Genomic DNA, 6,274 nt, shown 5'->3' on the forward strand with positions numbered 1-6,274 from the left:
AAACACGATTTTATTTTACAATCATGTTAAAACAAAGTGATAAATAAACACAGTTTTATTTTTCATTTGAATTTTTTTTTTTAACCTAATTGCATTTTAACTACTTGTATATTGTATTGAAACATTAACTCTTAAGAAGTATTCAAATAAATAAATGAGCTTTCATTTTACAATTACATCAAAACAAAAAATAATTTTACCATTGTATTTGAAGAAGAATTAAATGAAATTATAAAAAAAAAAAAAAAAAAAAAAACATTTTTACTTAAGTAAATGGGAAACATGACTGCAATATGTTTCAAATACATTACATCAAATTAAATTACATAATACCAGATTATTAATGTTAACTTAGCTGAGCAAATTTATGCTTTTAAAAAGACATGAATGCTTGGGTGCTATCCTCCAAAGTAAACACTGCCCTACCCCTTTCAATTATGAAAATTTCAAGAAAAATACCCCAAAAACATCTCCCCCATCTCCCTTAAAATTTCAAGGGCACAGTTATTTAACTATAGCCGTTGAAAAGCTACCATTACTATGAGACTATGATTCCGACCCCTCCCCCCTTCGGTGGGCACTCTCGAAAAATTACACAGGAATCAACTTGAAAAACGTTAATTAAAGAAGGAATTATACAACATCATGAATACTGTATGTTGTATATCAAAAAAATGTATTCAATATCTAAGCAGATTTTTTTTTTTTTTTTTGGAATTTGGCTACTTTTCCATTTTCAGCTTTTTCTGCTGCTAATGATTCTTGTGTGTGTGGGGGGGGGGGCTTCAATAGTTCATCATTTTAGGCTTATGAAAAATTATTTTAAAAAGCATTAATTGATGACAAAGTAACCTTTTTCAAAAAACTTTTCATAGAATGACCATTTTAGCAACTTTCTTCAATAGTTAAAACCTTATATATGTTAAATTTAGATAAACTTTTGCTTAGTATGCTCTTTTAGGAATTCAGTGTGACAGTTTTGTGACAGGGGAAAGGGAGGGGATAACAAGAAGTATGACATCATGCGTTGTTTATAACAATATGCTCATGTTGAACAGCGTTACGTGTAACAAGGAGGGGGGGGGGGCATTTGTTCAAAATTTTGCAACATACTTTATGGACAGCCCCTTATTCAATTTATGTTACAGTTTCAGAATTCCTGAAAGCTTATTAACAGAAAACCCAAGGAGTTCAAAAAATATTTAGTTCAAGACATTTTGCCCTTTTTAAGCATAAACAAACAAGCATAGAGCATTTGGCAAAACACGTTGCGTATCCACTGCTCAAAAGTAATCTTTCGTAAGCTCAGAAATTATGAATACCTTTAACTCAACCACAATTTGTGCATAAATATCATAAAACTTAAAGACAACAGTGGAAAAAAACCAGGGCCGATCCTAGGGTGTCGGCCGCCCGTGTGCAAACACCTAATGTGCCGCCTCTCAAGTGTAGTTTGCATATTTTGACTAATCTTTAACGTCTATATAAATCTTTCTTTAAATTTCTATGCCAAGTTCGAATTTAAAAAGGGGAGGGGGGGGGGGACAGAAGAATGATCTTATAAAAAAAGAAGAAATTTTTGATAATAAGAAACTTCTTAGGTACAATTTATATTTTTGAAGAAAGTAATAGATACAAAAATTTACTAGTCGTAAAAACGCATTTTATGGTCTTTCTTTTGTGACATCAGAGAAGGGACGGAGGAAGGGAAAGCGTGGGGGGGGGAGGTGTCAGGGGTTCAGGGGAGGAGGATTGCTCCAAGAAAATTGTCGAAATTTTCGTATGAAAAATATTTTTAGTTATTCTTTAGTTGTGTTTGGTTGCAAGGACAAAAGAGTCAAGTATATTCCAGATGCATGGAGAAATTTTCGAAATTGACGTCAAATATCGCAATTTTAGGAACTTTTTCGAGACTTTAGGTGAAAGTAATGTTGCAGTTCTTTCCTGAAATTCTTTCAAAATTGAAACAAATTTGAAGCTATTTTTTAAGACCGTAGCTTAGGAAGGATCGGCGTTCTTCACGAAAAATCTCCGAAACTGAAATTTTAAACCCGCAATTTTGGGTTACCTTTGTTGACGCTGCAAGAGGGAGGGAGATTCAATCGTCTCCCATCGAAAGATTTTGAAATATAAGTTTAAAACGCAAATTTAGGCCGTCTTTGGTGACGGTAGGGGATCTGGCGGCTATCCTCCGGTAATTTCTCGGCACTATTTTTTTAAAAACCCGTTTTTGGCTAGATTTAAAAACAATAGGGGAAACGTGAAAATATTCCGAAACAAAATATTTTTCGGAACTGAAATCCATTTATTTTTGGGAAGGAAGGGTTTTGGAGCTCTTAAGCGGATATTTCTAAAATCACAATTTTATATTATCTTTGGTGACGTTAACAAAACTGGGAAGCTTCTACTGTTCGGATATTTTTCAACATTAATATCTGAAAAATATAACTATAGACTTTTGTTCACTTCACCCCGACAATTGATGGATATGCACTAGCACCGTAAAAAGTTACATAAACCTGGCAGTTCTCCTCCTGAATTCTTTAGAAAAATAAGTCCCAAAATCGTATTTTAAGCATTGTTTGATAACGATGGGACGAAGAGCGGGCGGGGGCTCAGTGTGCCCTCACGAACTGTGTTTTTGAAACTGAAGTCAATTTCAGGCTAGTTCAGGCAGGAAGCTGTAGCTCCACGGAACCGTCTAAAAACGAAATTTTCAGGTATAATGATTGCTTTGGAGAAAAGGGGGATCCGGGGTCTTTCCCCAAAAGTTCTTGAAACTGATGTTTGAAAAACGCAATTTTCGTTTGTTTTTCAATATGTTAAGTGAGAGGGGGTGGAATTAGGGGCTTGTCTAAAGACGCTAATTGAGACTGTCTTTGGTAGTGATGTTTGCGAATGGATTTCGGAGTCCTCCACTGCAAAAATTTCGAAAAAAGAGAAAGCAATTTTATATGACGTTTGATGATAGGAAGGGCTGTCGTCTGAAAACATGTTTTGGATTTTGGAGCCAACATTTTTAGGCTATGTTTGATTAAGTTAAGGCGGAAGAGGTGAATCAGAGATTTAATTGGGCCCTTAAGATCGATTTTTTAACCAGCGAAATTTTCCGAAAGTAAAGTCCTAGAAACGCAATTTTAAGCATTCTTTAGTTTCGTCAAGGAGGTCATGGCATCCTTTTGGATCTTCGTTTTGGAGCAACATTTAAATTTGCTTCCCGGTGCAAGGGACCTGTCCTCCTACCTGATCTGACACCGGGAAGTTTATTCAAGATTTTAATCAGAAAAATTGTCGTAAAGGGGGAAAAGTACAACATTTTTAGTTCGTCATTCATATATGTTACTCTCAAGGGAGTCGCAATTTTAAACTTTCTCTCCACGCATCCACGATTGTTAAACACAGTTTGTTACATAGTTTGTTGTTTGAAATGCTTGCGAGAATATCTAATTATAGCTTTTTTTTAATATAAATTAAATATGTCTTCATTGTTTAGGTCTGTAAAAGCTTGAGGGGTAAACATTAATGGCCGCCCTCAGTGCTCCTTTTTGACGGCACCATTTCATATGCTTCAGAAGAGGGCCTTTCCCCTCCCCTGTATCCAAGCCTGATTACCGGTTTTGTCACAAACTTTGCAACCAAATGAAGCATGTTGTTTACAATAGACATTAATGGACAATGAACCAACACAAGGTTCCCTAACATTCTATTTTTCTTAAACTATGCTATGCTGTTGGGAAATCGACACATACTTTGACAATTGGACATTTAAAAATCAGCATATTTATTCTACTTATTACAAGTTATCTTGTGAGAAATTCTTGAGGAATTTTGCTTGATTATAAGAACTACATGATGCAGCCTCTGCGGCCGCCCCTTGCTTTGGCCGCCCTTGTGCGGCGCACACTCTGCACACCTGCTAGGATCGGCCCTGAAAAAAACATATATTTTTTAAAATTTACACACAGAACCAGCTTGTTTGAATAACATTGCAGGGGCGTAGTTGAGGGGAAATGTTTGAGTATCGAACCCACGACCTCCGGCGTTCAAAGCTAATTTTCTACCTCAGAGCTACGGAAGCCCATCAAGGAATGTTTTTTGATTAAAATAACACATGCTAGTGTATGAAACAATTTAATCGAAACCGAAAATATAAGATTAGTTCAGTTAAAAGCCTGTTTCAATAAACTTGTTTACATACATATTAACTGAATATCAACACCAAGTTACGTTGCTTCTGATAGCAACAAGTATATTTGCAGAAAATTTTGAGATATGTATATTGTCAGCTTGGAAAATCCATTTCAAATAAATGCGTGCACAAGGTTGAAAAAATAAAGAAATAAAAAGTTGCAAGTTAACCATTTCAAATATTAAAGCAGTACGCTAAAATTACAAATTACAGACAAAGATATCAGAAAGGAAACTGACAATTGTTTGTGTAATAGAGGAAAAATTAAGTAACCTTAACTGCATGAACTTAAAAGCATAAAATGTAAATTTGCTTATCTGAGAAAAGTACTTACCTCCGAGCTTTAAAATTTATTCCATGAGAAGCCCAACTTTTTTCTTTGCATGCAGGTTGTTCGGAAGCTGAAATCGCTGACTCACTTTCATTCGGCAGACAGTTGCAATACTTAATTATATATATTTTTAATTGCCTCTACATTCCGGTACAAGGAAAGGATGAGATAAATACAACAGTATTGTACTCAAAAATGTGCATTCGAAGTTACATATTTCCTATTTCATCTATTTCAGCCAGAGCACTACTGTTTACTGGTAAAACGCACTGCTTTCAAAGTTTCGCGCCAAGTTCATAGATCGACGACTGGTGGAGTAACGAAGCGGGGGGGAAAGGAGTTGTCTGGCCTGTTATCACGTGGTCTCGGTTTGACCCTGTCTACTGCCATAGAAACGGTCTTCATTCATTTTCTGCAAGGGTTAGCAGGAAGGCTTTTTGGCGCCATTTCGCTACTAGTCTGCTTGCCTTTGTGCAGTTGTACGGGTTTTTCCAACATTGAGCTTCCCTTGGAAAATGAGACGCGCCTCATTACTATAGCAGCAGGTGCGGCAAAGAGGGGGCAGTCGAACCCACAATTTTTTTGAGCAGAATGATAGAAAATGGGTGAATTCAATTTGAGTAAGTTGGTAATCAATGTTTATTTAAAAAACGCACTGGTTCTCAGTAACTATTTGCTGACTCGACACATTCCCAGACTAGAAAAAGTGTTTTTCGTTATTTGGATCATGACTTAGAAATTCATGAAGTATTTTCCGGCCTTTTTAGAATATAGAAAACTGATAGAGAACCATGCTTAATTTTGACTAAAAAAGACATTTCCTCATATAGGCTAAATATTCATACTTGTGTGCCCAGTGTATCGGTGGTATGTCCAAAATGAGAGGCCCATGCAAAGTGGTGTGGCTGCATGGATTTCACAAGAAAATTCCTTGATATTTTACATTCGCTTTTACGCTCATTTTTTAAGTGTATATTTATTTAATGAGTGTTCATCGCTTTCTTCTGCTAGAAACATGTTTCAGCTGCTCAATACATTATAATGCTTTCATAGAAACTTCTTAAAAATGTATGTGATTATTGAATAAAAAAAGATATATCAACCAAATACCTCTTATGGGGCTCTATAATTATGCAATTTTGGAGTGACACAAAATGGTCTTCAAGAGTTAAAACCATAAAAACATATCTCCTTAACTTCAAAGCAGTGTTTTGACGACTGGAAGAATTATGGCAAAACGATTTCTTCAATGGTGGAAAAGCTCATGCTCTTTAACATGTATGACTTCGTTTGAATTTTTATTCAATTTGTTTGTATTGAGAAAAGTTTTTAAAAAAGTTCACCCTTTCAAAACATCTTCAATTCGCTACCCTTAATTTTCTGAGTATTCAAACCAACCTATTCAAACCAGTTCAATCAAAAAAAAGTGACTAAAATCCACATGATGATGAGAAGTCAAACATTGATTTTTTAATATTTGTATGAAGTAATAGATTCAGTTTCGAATGAAATTAACACAAGATTTGATAATTATTTTTCTGTATTGTTGGTTCTATATTATCTGGATTGGATTTTGAAAACAAAAAATAAAATGTTTCAATTATGAGTAAAATTTTTAGCATGAGGCAAGAAAAATTACAAGCAATAAACTGACAGACCGGTTATCACGTCCAGACACTGCAGTTTCGTCCTTATTATGGACTCATCATCAGTCTGGAATCCTGAATAACAGAGTTGGAGGCAGATGACATCTC

Source organism: Uloborus diversus, chromosome 5 (genome assembly GCF_026930045.1).
Source record: "Uloborus diversus isolate 005 chromosome 5, Udiv.v.3.1, whole genome shotgun sequence".
Lineage (NCBI taxonomy): Eukaryota > Metazoa > Arthropoda > Arachnida > Araneae > Uloboridae > Uloborus > Uloborus diversus.